This window comes from Zonotrichia leucophrys, unplaced genomic scaffold (assembly GCF_028769735.1).
Source record: "Zonotrichia leucophrys gambelii isolate GWCS_2022_RI unplaced genomic scaffold, RI_Zleu_2.0 Scaffold_337_55901, whole genome shotgun sequence".
Taxonomy (NCBI): domain Eukaryota; kingdom Metazoa; phylum Chordata; class Aves; order Passeriformes; family Passerellidae; genus Zonotrichia; species Zonotrichia leucophrys.
In genome coordinates, this window is record NW_026992542.1 from 38539 (window position 1) to 55893 (window position 17355).

General features: G+C 46.6%; 1 pseudogene; it reads left to right on the forward strand.

Annotated features, from left to right (window-relative positions):
- The first annotated feature begins 12651 nt into the window (after nt 1–12651).
- Nucleotides 12652–13662, forward strand: LOC135441542 (cytochrome b-like; annotated as a pseudogene).
- The last annotated feature ends 3693 nt before the right edge of the window (nt 13663–17355 follow it).

The following is a 17355-nucleotide window of genomic DNA, read 5'->3' on the forward strand; positions in this document are numbered from 1 at the left end:
AGAAGATAGTGGGTCCTGGTTAGATGATTTGTTCCAAGAATAGAGCTTTGTACCTTGGCTAAAGGGAACTTTGCAAGACAGGTCTCCATGTATTGGGTGTTTTGGTAGTGATATTAATAGTAATACCTTGAACACTTCAGTGTGTGTGACGAATGATGAACAAAACTGTCCAAGAAGTTTTTATTACACAAGAGAGAGAGGTAGGAAATGGATTCACAGACAGGTGCTCAAAAGGTCACAGAGGTGGTGGATGAAGGAATAGAAAGGGAGGAAGGTTTTGAGTTAAGACCCTGGAATGGACAAGAGATTTTTGAATAATGTCTTGTAACTATTGTCAGGCATAATTTATGCCCTTTCCATGGACTGGACCTTCACAGCATTAAATTGCTGTGTTGTAATACAGCAATGCTTAGTGCCAACAAAAACATGCTTTAAGCAGATAAGAAACAAAAATATTATAGTAAGGCTACAAAACGCAAGTAATAAATGACACGATTGGTAAGGTTTCTTTTTGGGTGAAGAGAGAGGGGGAATTGAGGGAATCCATAAAATTAGAGGGTTTTCGGAAAGCTGCAAAAGGCAGGCCTCAGATACAGCAGAATTGTGAGCAGAGCTAAAGCAACAGTCATGAGATAAGTCAGCAGAAAAAAATATTTAAACAGTGGAAAAAGCAAGGGCAAATCGAACAATAAACCTGTGTATTAATGCTTGTCTGAATAGCTCTTTAAAGTGCAGAAAGTTTATCTAGCAAGATATTAGGAAGGTTGAAGCTTAATGATGGAGTTCTGTGTGTTGTGTTTTAAGGCTTACCAACAGGTACTGTATTCAAAATAAGCAAGCATTGTTTTAACCAAAGCTACATGTGCTTCTGGTGATTGGATAGAACTACTGTCAATATGCTTTTGCTTTGTGTGATTGGTCAAGAAGCTTATAAAGTAAGTTGTAACCTTACGTTTTTTGGTCTGCTGCTTGGATTGTGAGCTGCTAGCATCTTCCCATTATCATAATCATGTAATGAGACTGATGCTGAAAAATAAACAGCTCTAGGCACCTTCCAAAGCAGCCCTGTCTTGTCCATAGTCTGTAAATAGCCCCCGGCCGGCGTCACTTGGCAGTAGTGTTGCTGCAGCAACTTTCCTGGGAGCCCTGCCAGGAAGCGCTGGGGAGGAGAGCTCCAAGTTCTTGGTGACAGGAAGAAAGCCAGAGCCTGCTATCTCACGTCTGGATTCACTAAATTGGATCTTTTTAGATTCATACAAATTGGGCTGCTCTCCAGCTGTAGACCCTGACTTTGTCTTTGTGATGCTTTCCAATGGACTGTGACAAGTTCCACACTGCATCCCTGCCCACAGAGATTCAGCTGGAAAACTCTCAGGTCTGATCTGCAATCTCAGCATGCTTTCCACCCCAACTCCAGCAGCCAACGAAACAGGCTTCAAGGCTTCTGAATGAACTGTCTGTGCCTCCACAGCAGCTTTCCTGAGCTCTTCCACCTCCATCCCATCCATCTCTCTGGGCAGAGCCATCCCTGCCCTGCTCAAGCCCTGGCTGCCCCCCGCCACCTCTGTCCTCCCCCCTACCCGCTCCCCTGCAGGCAGAGCCAAATCCAAAGCCCCCCCACCTGCTGTAACCACAGGCTGGGGAGCCAAAAGTGGTGAAAATTCCGGATAGTTTTGGTAGAGGAATCTATATGGAAAGAGTCCTCAGAGCTCCAAAGCAAACTGCCAGCCTGAGCCCGATCCGAGGGGTGACTTCCTGGGAAGGGCAAACAGTGACAGGAGCGACCCTGCAGCCCCTCGGCCAGGCAGAGTGGATCCAGGTCCCCCCTTGGCTGACCCCACCTGCACAACTTCAGAATAAGATCCAGCCGCATCTTTTTCAGAAGAGCAGCAGAGCACAGAAACAGCAGCTCCTGTTTTGCAAAGCTTCCCCAAACATGAATCTCCTGGACCCGTTTGATTCCCAGCCTCCCTAGAACATGTCCCATGACCCCCCAAACTCTTGGAATGCAAGAAGAATCCCAAACACTTTTCTGGGAATTCTGGGGGTGGATGATTTCCTGGAGGAGTTGGGACGATGCCTGGTTGCAGCGTCAGTGACTCAGGGAATCCTGGAAAAAGCAGAGAACACGACCAAAGCTGGAAGCTGATCTGATTCCCCTTTTCCGGGCTTCGGGGTGCTGTCCACACTGCCTGGAGAAACCCCGGACATGCCAGGACACCCTGAACAAAATCCAAGTTCTCCCCAGAGGAGGATGAAGGTCCAGCACCACTCAGAATTAAAGTCTCAGAGCCAGGTGTTCTGTTCTGATGTTTGAGAAAGTCTCTGTTACAATCATTCTGATCAAAGCTCTCCATCCATTAAAGCTCTGGAGACAGGCATAAGTTTGACCAAAGACCCTTCTTTATTGAGAGAGACTAGATTGTGAATTTTCCACTTCATCTGGTCCCAGAAATCAAAGGTAAAATCAGACTTCAAGTCTGTATTTTGAGTATTCACTTTTACCCAGATTAGTAAGTCTTTTAGTTCACGTTTTGAGATGTTTGAATGTCCTTTACCCTGTAAAATTGCCTCAAGCTGGTAAAAGACGCCCCATTCTGGTTTAGATAGACGGTTTCCCATCTCGTTCCCCCTGCAGTTGCTACTTATTACTGACAGGGGTATCAGCTACAGACAGCAAAGGGAACGATCCATTCCTCCTTTTAACAGCCTGGGCCTCTGGCAATGGCACTGTCCATGGTCTTCTTTTTATTTTTATATTCCTCCAGCCTAGAAATCCTCTTCACTGAGAAGCAGCTTTCCAAAACTCCTCTGATTTTAAGGATTTCTACAATACACTACATGATATATATTTTAGTATATGTACTGAAATGAATAGAATATATAAAATGTATCCCTGATCTGTTTGTCAGCCAGCAGGCCTTTGCAGCGAGTTCTGAGCCAACGTGGGGCTCTGCTGCCAGCCCAAATCTGCGCTTCCCTTGCCCAGCCTGAGTGCAGGTGGGGCATGTGCTGGCCATGGCTGGAGATTTGCATGGCCAAAATCCTCCTGCATTTACATCTGCCCATGGCTTTGCGTAGCACAAATTACAACACATCCATCTCACTTGACAAATGGCACTTCCTACAAATTGCTACACCAGCGCCGACAAAACAGAACTATACAAATCTTTGTTAAATTTTAAAAAAGTAATTTCTGTATTTGTTACACCACACTATTTAAAAACATACAAATAACAACTTCTGGTAACAAAAACTAATTTATTGCAAACCTCTACAAACACTCACTATACACAGAGATCAAGGGAAAATAAACAACTTAATTTATTGCATATTATGGCAAACATACAGCCCATATACAAATACGAAAATATCAGTATTTGCCTGTAATACCAAGTACTCTACAAATAGAATTCCACCACTATACCACTCCAGAAACATTTAAATAGAACTGAATACATAAATAACCACTACAATATACAGATGTGAATACAGATTAAATGTTACCTATTACATTCAAGAAAGAGATACATAAAACAAACCTATCTGTAAATAGACAAACAGCAGTACCAATCTAAATATCTGTACAACTGCATCAATACAAATTTACAGCAATATATCTGGATATATATGTAAATATAATATATATAGAAATACATCAATACACATCTAAAAAAATTTAAAAATACATACATACCAAAACAAATACCAATATAGCTATTTAAAAAGACATATACCGAAAACTACATCAATACATCAATAGAAATAGATACCTACACAACCGTATACATACGGAAATCTAAACACAGATATTACAATACACATAAAGAACTAGATACATATACACACAAAGATGCGACTGAAAACCTGTATGTATGCAGGTATCTATATGTGCATATATACACAGTACATTCATAAATCTGATACCATATGTACAGAAATAGGCCTGTACAAATAGCAGGCTACATATGTACAAGTCCATATAATTATCCCTGTTCACATGCAAGTCCGTGTATCTTTAAACAGAGCTCCAAGCAGAGGGATCCCAGCTGCCCCATCTTCAAAGCCTCTCCCTCGGGCTCCTCCTCCCGTGCAGAGCAGCTCTCCTGGACAGCGACAGCAGATGGGGCATCCGGCAAGCAAAGGGAACACTGAGTGAGTATGGGGACGTTTCCCTTGGCAGCAGCTGCACTTCCATCAGGGAAGAGGAAATGCCAGAGCCTCCCCAGGAGGGTCAGAAGGAAAAGCAGCCGAGCGGGCCAGGCTGTGGTGAGCTGTTCACTTCTTTCAGGCATCCCCGTTGCTCTGAGGGAACTCCCTCATGTCACGTTACTGAACCACCTCTGCATTTACCAAGACTGTGGCCCCCAAATAAATCAGTATTTATGTCTCCAGCTGCCTGCACCAATGACAGGGAACGTCCCCTAACAGTGCTGGGGCACAAAGTTACCTTCCACAGGTCCTCTGACAGGGCCTTGTGCTTCCTGTGCTGCCTGTCTTTCTCCTTACCTTCCACTTGGAAATCAAAGCCAGATCTCTCCTTCTACCAGCCTGTACCCAAACGTAAAGTAAATAGAGCAGGGTGAGAACGTCAGTGTTCAGTTCCTGAAGTGCCTTATTAAGGTGTTCTTCAAGTAATGGAGGTAAAATCTGGGTGGGCATTCCTAATTTCCAGAAACCCATTGTCAATTTCATTGACCCTGAAAACAGCAGAGATGTGCCCATAATACCTGACCAATCCATTTGGGGAAGTTTTAGGTTCAGATTCTCTGAGGCTTTAGATTTTTACGTCTCTAGACAATGCTTCCAGGAATCTAAATAGATTTCAGAGATTAAACTTTTCTCCTTTTTTCCTCAGTCTTTGCACTCCTGTGCACCAGAGATCTTCAGTGAATGGATTCCACTCTAATCCATCTCCAAGATGAATCTCTCAGCTGTGTTCACACTGGTGGTTTGTGAGTCTCTTCTGTACAGTGCAGTTTTAAAATCTTCGTTCCTTTCTATCTCTGCCCTTCTTTTTCTGTTTTAGCTTGCAAATGCATGCAGATGTATCAGAAATGATACACTTCATTTCTGACGCATCACTTCCTGTCTAGTAATTTCATTTTATCCTGTTCTGATCTTATGCTAGCCTTATAGGTTTTATTCTCAGTAGACTCCTGTTTTCTTGAATGTGAAAGTTCTATAATGCAATGCTCTCATTCACCTGCTTTCATGAAACCCTTCATTAATACTAGCACAAGTAACTCTGTGGTTCCCTTCTGCTTTGTAAAAGATTTGGGAAACCAAGTCCTGCTCAGCTACAAAAGAACATAATTGATGCTTGGTAATTCCCCAAGAGTGAATTAATGGTTAAAGAACTGCAGCTTATTCACTTCACAGAAATTGGGAGAAAAGACATTGCAAATATTGAGGAATGCAGTGCAAGGTTGATGGGCATCCCTCCATTACCCAGACAGACTGATGTCACTGGCAAAATTCCGTCTTTTCCAAAGGTTTTAATTTGCTTTGGCTGTTCTTCGTATGGCTGCAGATCACATTTCCCTTGTTTTAAGGAAATATCTTGGCAGGTATTCTTGGTGATATATCTTGCTAATTCTGCCCTTGGAGGAATTACTCAGTTCTGCAGTCCTTATTACATGCCCTGTACTAAAAGACTTTTATGTTATTTTCCCTCTCTCGGTGTTTTCATATGTGTTCAATAAGGTTTTCTTTCTAAGGATATTAACCACAATATCCCAAAAAATTAAAAAATGCTTAGTTATTTTTTCCCTAAGTATTTACAAAAGAACAGTTAAAAAAAAAATCTTTATACCTGCTGGATGTAAAATGCAAATAGAAATAAACTTGAGAGTTCTCCCAAAAACCTTAAAAAAAACCCCCACATATTCTATAAAACCCAGAGTATTCACCTACAGTATACAAAAATGGGCACGTTCTAGAAGAGAAAATTTGTGCAACGGTTCTGCACAGAATTCTATGCTTTCAAGCTTTTTGCCCTTCAGGGGCAGTGCCATTCTCTGAACTGTAATGCTCTGAGCATGTTCTGCTCACCATGGCAGCTTTCTGCTCTCCCCTGGTACAGATCATCCTCCCAGCAAAGGGGGAGTGCAGCCACCACAACGCGCAGCGCCTTCCCACACAGCAAGAACCTGAAGGAGAGAGATGGCTTTCACCAGCTGCTGCGGGCTCTAACACTGCCACCTCTCAGCTGCTGAAAGCCTGAATTTCTGTGTTGCAGTGTGTTACTTTATTGAGCCAAATGTTCTGTTATCTTGTGGTACGTTCAAGTGTTCCCCGAGTCATTACAGTTAATTTCTCCCCCGTGTTATGCTCTCTTCCCTAAGTGTCCCTCAAGGAATCCCCTCCCTCCTTACCAGACTTTTCCCTGTCTGTCAAGACAACCAGGCCCCTTTGGCCCATCCATCAGCCCAAACCCTACCCTTTGTTCCAGAAAGTTCCCTGTCCCTCACCCCAAGATCCAATCCCTGTCCCAACCCTCTCTCTTCCCCTTGTTCTGATTTGTTGTGGCCCTCGAAACCACACCCCAACAGTCGCTTATTGGTTATAGTATGGTGTCCGTCCCCCGTTTTGAAAGATTTTAAAAACCCGTGCACAGGGGTGCTGGGGGTTCTTTTAACTTTTGCTTCCCTTTAGGGATTTTCTGCAAAATACCTTCTTTCTGCCTCTCCTAATAAATTCATTGCACTTTACACCACAGAAGAGCTTCTGCTGCCTGCTCCACTTGGTCCTCCAGGGGTCTCTACTGCTAGGCAGCTGACCTAGAGGTTCTGGCTGAGGCAAACCCTAGTCTAGCCAGTTCTCCACTCTTGCTGTTGTCCCTGGAACATCACAGAGTTAACCAGCGCTCCAGAGGCCAGTGACAGTGACCCACGCCCTGGCATGTCCCAGCCCCCAGAGCCACACCTGCCAGGCCACAAGCCCCAGCCCTGGTCCCCACTGCCGGCCTCAGGGGCTCCTGGGCATCCTCACCCTGAGTGCAAAGGCAGCCTCAGGAGCCGCCCAGGGCGCTCTGGATCCAGGCTGCAGACACACTAAAGCCAGCACTGAAAGGGACGTGGATGGGGACTGCAGCTGGATCTTACAGTGCTCACCACCCCTGACTGCCCTGTAAGTGAGCCCAAACCTCGCCTGCAGCACCTTGAGCACATTTACCCTGCTCTCCCGTGCTCGAACGTGGTGTTCTCACATCCTACACCAGCCCTTTGCAGGGAGGGACCAGCTCCCAGGTGCTCTGCTACCCTGGCCTTACTTTCTGTTTGCCAGTAATGAACTTAACGGATACGCTCATGAGAAACCTAGCACAACGTTTGCTTCTCAGGAGCTCTTAGGCAAACAAACTCCACTGCTCACTAGTTTTTGCACAGAAAAGGAGGTCCTGACAAAGCATAATGCACAGGCCGGGCTCCGGTATACGAATTCCTGAGCCACAGGATTCCACCCGTTGTTGTTCCTAGCTGCTTTGCTGATATTTTAGAGCCAGTTCTGGACAAGGGCTGCTGCTCACAGGGTAGGAAAATTTGGATAAATCAAGGTGCAGGAGACAAAAAAAAAACGAAGGGGGAAAGCACTTAGAAATACAGAGCACAACAGAAGTCCTTGGAGATGGTTCCATAGAAAATGGCAGCAACAGTGAGCAGAGCCCGAGGCTGCTCACTGCCACCAGAGGGGCTCCTCAGTCCCCTGCTGGTTTGTGTCTGATTCTTGCTGAGCTCCCTGTGCCCCTTCAAGCAGATGCAGCCCTGCCTGGAAAGGGCTCCATGCTCTGGTGTTCCCAGCTTGCTCCAGGCTACATTCTTAGCAGCACTGAAAGAAGAGGTGAAACAAAGAGCCATTTTCTGTGCTGCCTGCAAACTCTTCTACTTCAGTGCCACTGCCAGAGATCATCCCTCTGTCAGCTTGGCACTGTGCCTGCTGCATCCTTGTCCCTGTCCCTTGCATCAGGTCCTGCACATCATCAGCACTCGCTGTCCCACACCATGAACAGAGAGAGCTGTGTCAGAAGAGCAAGGATTGCATTTGTTGGCCTTTCTAACAGACACAAGAAGCATGAGTCCAAATAACTTTGTTGTTTGTTCCTGCCCGCCTTTTTGATAACTCTTTTTTGCTTTAACACAAAAGTCTCTTTTCTCACATGGATGGAATGATCTGTAATTGGCAGTTGCTTCAGGCTGTCAGGCACCATGGGAGTTTTCTCTTGTCTCTGATAAGGATTTGGTGATTTTTCCATTGGTCACTTGGTGGTGTCACCATGGGCTGAGCTCAGCGGCCGACTCTGCTGTCCCCAGGGGATGCATTGGGACGCCAAGCCCCTCAGGGCTGGAATTCGGGGTTGGGCGGGCTGGGAGCACCAGGAGCCTGGGCCCGTGAGGAGCTGCTGCTGGCGCTGGCTGTGCTCAGCCCGCTGTGCCGAGCAGCCGCGGCCATGGAGACACAGGCGGGAGCTGTGGCCAAGGCCGGCAGGCGGCCCGGGCCGGCTGGCAGCTGCGGGGCCGCCGGTAGCCTGTGCCCTGAGGCCGAGGTCGTGGTGGGCGGTTTGCGGGCAGGGCTTTTCCGAGCCGGCCTCAATGTGCTGCCTCCCGTGTGGGCCCGGCTGCTGCAGAGGCCGGCGGGAGGGCGGCGGTGCCGGCAGTGGCGGGCCGAGGCCGCAGGGAGCAGCAGCCCGGCCGGGCCCGCTGCGGAGCGGCATGGAGCTGCCGGACAGCCCTCGGCCGTGTCTGTGCGCACAGGGCAGGAGCAGAGGCTGGAGCAGAGGCAGGAGCCGCGGCAGGAGCCGGCCATAGCGGCAACTCGGCGTTCCCAGAGCCGCAGCCGTAGCTCTCCCCTGCCGGCCACAGCAGCCGCTCGCCTCCGAGGCTCCGGCGCTTCCCGGAGACGAGGGGCCCGGCCCCCAGCACGCCCTGGAGCCCCGCAGCGAGAGGAGCCGCCGGCGCCGCAAAGGGCAGCGCAGAGGGCGCAGGTTGAGGAGGAGGACATGAGGCTCTCTCTCGGCCGCCCTGTGGCAGCTCTGCCCTCTCGGCCTTCGCCTTGAGCCCTTCGCTTCTTTTCCATGAGCCCTTATCCCCATCCTTGGCCAAGGGCACCCGCAGCACTTTCCAGGGCTGCAGGAAAAGCTGCCTCAGTCACATAATCACAGAATCACTGGCTAGGAAGACAGACACTTTCAAGATCATCGAGTCCAACCCACGGCCTAACACCTCAACTAAAGCCCAGCACCGAGTGCCACATCCAGTCTTCTTTTAAAGGCTTGCAGGGATGGTGAGTCCCCCAGCTCCCCGGAGGGGTCTGTCCCAGGAAGAACCAAGATAACACTGGGGCCTTCTACCCCCCGGTGCTTGGAGCTCTGGAAGTTTGTCTTTCTGCTTAGGTAAAGGCCATGGAAAAGGACTGAGAAAAGTAGTCACAGATAGAGTAGCCTACAGAGCTCAAAATTGATGTGCAAGGGATACAGAAAAGATAGAAAAGAGAAAAAGGCCAAACACAAATGGCATCAGCAAAGTCTTGTGCATGAACACATAGCTGCAGAGGGTCTTCTCAGCCCTATTTCTTTGTATTTCTGGGAACCAGAGGAATCCTGCTTGAGCCTCTGGGGAGATGGGTTTGGGAGGTAAAAGTTCATTTCTTTTTTCTCCTTGGGGCAGCTCCTGTTGCTAGCAGGAGCTGAGCCTCTCTCCAGCCTGATGCCTGTTCTGATTGTTGCAGCAAAGCAACTGATGACAGACAGAAGACACGGACGCTTGCAGAGAAGTGACTTTTTCCAGTGCCAGCTGGGAGTGGGAGTCAGAAGAAAAGCTCCCGAAAGCACAACTCTGTGGAAGATTGCCTTCCTTTTCATTCCCTAAAGCAGCTCTAGATCCACTTCTGAATTGTCAGTTGTTTGTTAAGGATGGGAAGTTCTGTTTCCTGATTTTTTTTCCCATGGTTTGGCAGTAGATTAGGCTCACGTTCATTCACAAACTCCAGACCAAAGTGCCTTTGGAAGATGGCCCACGTGGCACTTTTTGCCCAGCTATGGTACTTGTGGATATAAGAAAGCAGGGGCAATGGTATTGGCAGCCAAAAGCCAGCAAAGCTTGGCTCAGCCAAAACATCCTGGGGAGATCGAGGCCTCCAGCTTTCCCTAGAAATCAGCAGAGTTCTAGCCAAATGCTGTGTAGCACTAAGTGCAATGCTTTTGCCTGGATCAGAGCCTTGCACAGCTGAAGAAGCAGAAAGATCAGCAAGGAGCTCCCAAAGGCCCCTCGCATCATTTTGATTTTGCTCATCTTGTGTAAGTTTGGAACTAAACGTGTGTTTGCAGTTGAGCTAATGAGAGACAAAAAAAAGTGAAAAGAGGCTTTATGGCAGGGCCATGACATTGCACAAGAGGAATCACTGGTGTGCATTTCATTGCACCTCTCTCAATCCTCTAAAAGTATTGTAGCCCTGATTTAAAATAGGCCAGTATGAACCAGCTTGGAGAGACAGAGACTAAAATGACTTATGGGGTTTTTTTTTAAGGGTGAGAAAAACTACCCAAAGGGTGTTGTTTTGTGACATTTTAAAATATACAACGTCAAAATTACCAACTGCAATAAATTAAGAGTTTAAAAAGGCGTGTTTTGGTATATGAATAATTAAAACCACAAAAATGTGCAGATATGAATGCATGTTTTCATAAAAATCATGAAATTCTAGACAAAATAATACATGCCCTGAACTACAATACAAAGGCAGATAGAAGTGTACTTGAGTTAGGTCTTTTTACATTGCTGGAGTTGTTTCCTTGTGAAGAGGAGCTAGGGTATTGCTGAAGAAAAGTGGCACCAGCAGGACGGGGCAGCGTGCCGTGCTCCATGCAGAGGCTGCCAGGGGCTGCCCGAAGAGCGCCCTGCTGCAGCCAGAGCCCTCCTGGCCTGGGGCCCGGGAGCAAAGGGCCAGGGCAGCCACCTCCTGCTCGTCCTGACCCTGCCACCGCTCCCTGCTGCTGCTGCTGCTGCTGCTGCTGCTGCTGCTGCTGCTGAGGGAAAGAGACTCTCCTAAGGCCCCATGAATGAATGCACTTACACAGCCCTGGGGATGCCAGTGAAGAAAACCATGTGTCACATAATGCATGTGTGACCAGAGTCACCAAACACCACCAAAACATGGTATTGTTGTACCTCTCTAGGACCGGCAGAAATTTAAAGAATTAACTGGAGACTTCAGGGCACAAGAGGCCAGAGGAGGAAAACAACTCTGAAGGGAAAAACCACCATATCTGGAGGGGGAAACATCTCTGCCTGCTCAGAATCATTTGAGGGAACATGTCTCTAATCCTCTCCAGAAAGGGATGCTTTAGGTGAGCTCTGCACCTCCAACTGCCTTGGACCAGAGCCAGGAAGATTCAATTATGTAAATGTTAGATAGATAGATAGATAGATAGATAGATAGATAGATAGATAGATAGATAGATAGATAGATTTTGTTACTGAAATCTCTCTTTACTGTCCTCTCTGTTGCTACAGATATCAGAACTTGGTAGCCAGTGCCACACTCAACTACAATCCTGAGATTGCTCTCCTGTTGCTTCAAAAAAGCACACTCTTGGGGAATGTGGAGCATGTAGGTCCTTACAGAAAGGGATCAGATCCAGAGCATTGCATTGGGAATTGCACTCTTTGTGTATCTGTGCTCGGGCAAGTTCTTCTCTTGGACTCGACCACACTGGTGGAGCTAAAGTGGCTGGAATCAGAAATGCAGCCCAGCCCCTTCCAGCTCCTGTGACCTCTGAGGAGCAGCTGGAATGCAAGGGCATTGACCTCCTGCTCAGTTCCCAAACACAACACACACTGATTCCCTGGGCTGCAAAAAGGCATGAGCACTACTAAGCTCAAAGTGATCTGTAAGGCCATACTGGCTGGCCTGGAACCACAACAGTTCCTTCTGCACCAAGGTCCCTGCACAGAATTATGTGTTCTCATGCAAAAATACTGTATTCTCTAGAAGTGATACCTTGGAAATTAAAATTCTAGCACATCCAGTCCCAGTGCTATAAAAGGGCAGAAAATAATGATGAAAAAAACTTTAGTTGGGAGAAGAAGAAAATGAACAGCCTCTTCCTCCAAGCAAACAAAAAAAAAAAAACCAAAAAACAAAAAACCAAGAAGAAAAAGGGGGAAAAGTCATTTCCAAAAATGGCTCAAATATTTGGATGCACTGAGGACATGCTGAAGGTTCCTCACGAGGCTCCTGCTTCTGTTGTCCAAGCTAAAGCTTTCTCATCCTCACAAAAAAAGCCCCCTTCTCAAACTTTTCAACATCCCTAGGAAACATTAACCCCCTGTCCCACCGCCTAAGTATAACCAACTTCCTCAAAGGAGGACAAAACATTGCATCCCACCTAATTGACCTCTCCTGATACAAAATAGTAGGTCAAGAGGGGCTAGCCAGCCTACCACTTAAAGCAACCAAAACCGCCACCCCTCTCCACTCAGGCCTAATCAAAGCCTACCTAGGATCATTCGCCCTATCCATCCTCATCATCCTCATATCTTCATACAGAAACAACCAATGGCCCTCAATCTTCGTAAAAACCACCGAATCCTCAAAATCATCAACAACGCCCTAATCGACCTCCCAACACCACCAAACATCTCAACATGATGAAACTTTGGATCCCTACTGGGCGTTTGCCTGATCACCCAAATCATCACAGGCCTTCTGCTAGCTATGCACTACACAGCAGACACCAACTTAGCCTTCTCCTCCGTCGCCCACATATGCCGAGACGTACAATTCGGCTGACTCATCCGCAACCTTCACGCCAACGGAGCCTCCTTCTTCTTCATCTGCATCTACCTCCACATTGGCCGAGGCCTTTACTATGGCTCATACCTAAACAAAGAAACCTGAAACATCGGAATTATCCTCCTCCTAGCCCTCATAGCAACCGCCTTCGTAGGATACGTCCTCCCATGAGGCCAAATATCCTTCTGAGGAGCTACCGTAATCACAAACCTATTCTCAGCCATCCCCTATATCGGCCAAACACTAGTCGAATGAGCCTGAGGCGGATTCTCCGTCGACAATCCCACACTCACCCGATTCTTTGCCCTCCACTTCCTTCTTCCCTTTGTCATTGTAGGCCTTACTCTCATCCATCTCATCTTTCTCCATGAAACAGCCTCAAAGAACATAAGAACCTGCTAGGCATTCCCACAGACTGTGACAAGATCCCCTTCCACTCATAACCACCATCAAACACATCCTAGGATTCGTACCAATGCTCTCCCTACTCGTCTCACTAGCCCTATTCTCCCCCAACCTTCTAGGCGACCCAGAAAATTTCACCCCCGCCAATCCACTAGTCACCCCTCCCCACATCAAACCCGAATGATACTTCCTATTCGCCTACGCTATCCTCCGCTCCATCCCAAACAAACTAGGAGGCGTACTAGCCCTAGCCGCCTCAATCCTCGTCCTGTTCCTCGTCCCACTACTACACACATCCAAACTACGATCAATAACCTTCCGCCCCCTCTCACAAATCCTGTTCTGAACCCTAGTCGCCAACATCCTAATCCTCACCTGAGTAGGCAGCCAACCGGTAGAACATCCCTTCATCATCATCGGCCAACTAGCCTCATTCACATATTTCATAATCATTCTAATTCTGTTCCCTCTGATTGAGGCAATTGTCAGTGGGCTGTTGCACACTCACAGGAGACTTGCTTTTTCCACTGTGTGAGCGTAGCCTGCAAACTTGCAGGGCAGTGTTAAAATGATTGAGCGAATTGCTCCTTTGCTTTTCGCTGCCTATGGCATTACTTATGATGCCTATTTTATGACACATTTCACAAGTAAGTAGATGTTTCCTCTCTACTTAGGTTAGGGTGTAACCTAACCTGGCTTTTGTATGTCCTTCTGCTCTTTCTTAGTGACTGATTTTCTGATTTTGAAACAGAAAGAACATTAGGATGCCATTGCTTTGGTAAAGCTCCTGTCAAGGCGTTCAGCTCAAAAGGGGGTGTCTGTAGCCACAGGGGCAGCTAGGTATATACATGCAAGTATCCGCGCTCCAGCGTAGGTGCCCTGGACATCCCAATCAGGCAGATAGGAGCGCGCTCTGACACTCAGGGCTTCTGTGCACCAAGGCAACCTTCTGATGTCACTACGAGAAGGTGGCAACCTTTAAGTTTTTAAAGGTTTATTAAACCTTAAGAAAAGACTGTATAAGGAAAGATTGCAGCACTGGGAAGTCTCCATGACTAGCAGCCACATGCTCATCTACAAAAGGGATGCTCTGCTTCTTTTAGCCTTAGCCCCTCCCAATGTTTTGTCAGTCAGTTCTTTCTCTGCCGTCCAGTGGTGGAGATTACTTTCTTGCATCTTGATTGGAGGTCTGGTGTAGTTACACCCTGCCTGCTGGTCACAAGCCAGCCCTCCCCAAATGCCCCGACTACCAAGACTATTACAAGGGGGATAAGAAAGAGGACTATGGGAGGACATATTACAATAACAGCACTTTACATTTGAACATAATATCTATCCACATAATATCTATCTCTTAATTGTGAGAGTCAACTATTACATTACTCACCTATAATGCACAGAAGCAGGAGAGAAGGCACTGGGTTGGCATAACAGCTGAAATTGCTAACAAATCTCCCCACATATTTGCACCTTTATTGGACATGGCCAGGACTCCTGTGGATGTACATCTCTGCCTTTCTTCCCCTTTGGAAGCAGTCAAACTGGCAACTCGTGGGGAAACCAAGGGCTTTGTGGGGGCTGCATTGCTCTGCACACACCCAGGCCACCCATGGCACAGAGCTTTGGTGCCTGAAAAGATCAACCAGAGGAAAACAGCTGGAGCAGGTTTCATTTGGACCTTTCTTACCTGCTAACAGAAGTTGTCAAAATGAAAGTGACCAAGCAAGGCCTGATCCCTGCTGCCAGCTCAGGGTTAGAAAGGAGGCATTACTTGATTTCAGTGCTGGGTGCTCAGGGAATCACTTCCCTAAGCCCTGCACACCCTGCAATCTCACCTAGAACTTTGTATCCATGGAACTAAGACATATTCAATACCTTGCTGAAACTCACCGGCTAAACATTACCTCCAATTTATTAACATATTTCAATCACTTCTCAGAATTTATTGACATCAGAGTAGGAGTGTCCTGTAGATGCCTGCTGGTCATTGTCACAGGTTCAGGTGACCCATGGCACAAAATAACCCAGGACAACACTGGGCTTGCAAAGCATGTTCATTCTATTAGTTGCAGTAGCATATAATACATACTGACCTCTGGATTCCCAAAAATCCACTGAACAGGAGAAGGAGTTGGAGCGTGGTGCTCGGCAGCAGGGGCAGGTAGGCAGTGCACTTCCAGGACATCCCCTGGATCAAAATGCTGTGCATCTCGTCCTTCTCAACTTGCCAGCCCAGAACTAGGCCTTGTATCTCCTGCTCAGGAGTGGAATTTTACAGCAGGACTTAGAGCAGCAGCTCACACATGGCTGGCATTTGAGATGAGGCCATGATGGCTCGGGATGACTCCATGACTCTCTGCCACCAAGGGCTCCAATGTGCATTGTTCTCCTTTCAAAGCTTGACTGCCCACCCATTGACCAATCCATTGTTTCTCTTTCAAGGGTCAAGGTCCCACCTGTTAAACAAGACACTTTTCTTCATTGTCTTGTCAACCTGCTCAAACATGGATCAAATATGGCAGGGCCTGGGACACTACTCCAGTTCCTGACACAGTCATTTGGGAAATATTCCCATTCCTCAAATTCTCCTTTGGTGGTCAAGAGCCTCCTAAAACACTTTCTTCCCTTTGAATGCATTCCAGCTGCCTTCTTAGCAGGACCACTCTCCTTATTCTCAAGGCCAAGATAGCCACTTGCACACAGTAAGCACTGCAGTGGGGGAATACATGGTTCAGCACTCCTGTTAAAGCTAAAGGAATTCAAAAGACTATGCCCTGTTTGTTAGACTTAATGCCTCTCCTTCCTATTCTGAGAATCAAACACAAGTATTTCATCAGTACACCCTGCAAGTGCTCTTGCTGAGTGAAGCCACATTGCTGTGTCAATAAAGCAGCCGGGACTCAGTTTCTTCATGCAGGAAAAGCCAATTCTTTATTCACATAACTAATTTTTATGCTGTTTTCACAGACTCGTGTTCATCTTCAACTGGCTGGTAGTTTCCTTGCCACACAATTTATTGCTTAGAAGGTGTATTAGTGGGTACATGTTAAGACTCTCTTTTTTTAAGACTCACTCAGGTGATTACATTTTTCTTCCATGGATGCTCATGGGACAGGTTTCTTGTTTATTACAGATGCACAGATGCAAACAGTTTTCTTAGCCCAATAGCTTGTTGTGCTAACTGCACTCATGACTATTCCCATGGGAAGTTAGCTGGCTGCACATAGAAGATGGAACAGGCCAGCTGGGAATTTACCACAGTGTGGTAAATAGGTATGATTCATGCTGCTAACAATTGAAACAAGAATCAATATTGACACAGTAATTAATATTTGTAAATATTAAAACAGGTAAAAGTAGTAATAAAGTAGTAATGCCGAAGAAAAAGGGAGAGGAGGGGCACCATGCCCAACCCCCCCCCCCCCCCAGCAGATGTTCAGGAACAGGAGGAAAGAGATAAAGAAAAGGAAAGAGAACAGAGATAATGGTTGCTAAAAATTAACAAAGAAGGAACTCTCTGGTTGTGTCCCAGGAAAATGCTAATTATAAGGGATTTATTACCTTGATACTCAGATGTAGTAATTATGTTAGTTTTGGCTTACATTGTCTTGGCTTGGTGTAACCCAAAGGTTAATTAAAGGACACAGAGGAGGACTACAAAATCTTCATCAGACGACCCCCAAAGACTTGTGCGACCACCAACCAAGTGGTGGCATATGGATGGTAAAGGTGATGATGAGGGCAGAGGTAGAAGTGTGAGGAATTGAAAATGGGAGGAGACGGCATTGACACATGGCATATAAGGACGAATCTTCACTTGGCAAGCTTGTACATGATGTGGCAAGGGTCCCAGAGGCCTGCACTCCGTACCCCGCAGTTATCTGTTGCTTATGCGCTATTATTAGAAACAAATTATCCCTTATTTTAATCAAATTCTATCCAATTTTATATTTTTATATTTTAAATATTTAATTAAAATTGCTACTACTTTTAATATTGTTTGGGGGTTTTTTTCATGACAGGATAATTGGGCAAACATAATAATAGGTAGGCCTGATTTTATAAGGCCTTTCTTTTCTAATAACCCTACCTGTGTGCAACACATTATGACTTTCTTTCAGAAATTAATGAAGAAAACACAAATTGCCTACTGAAACCCTT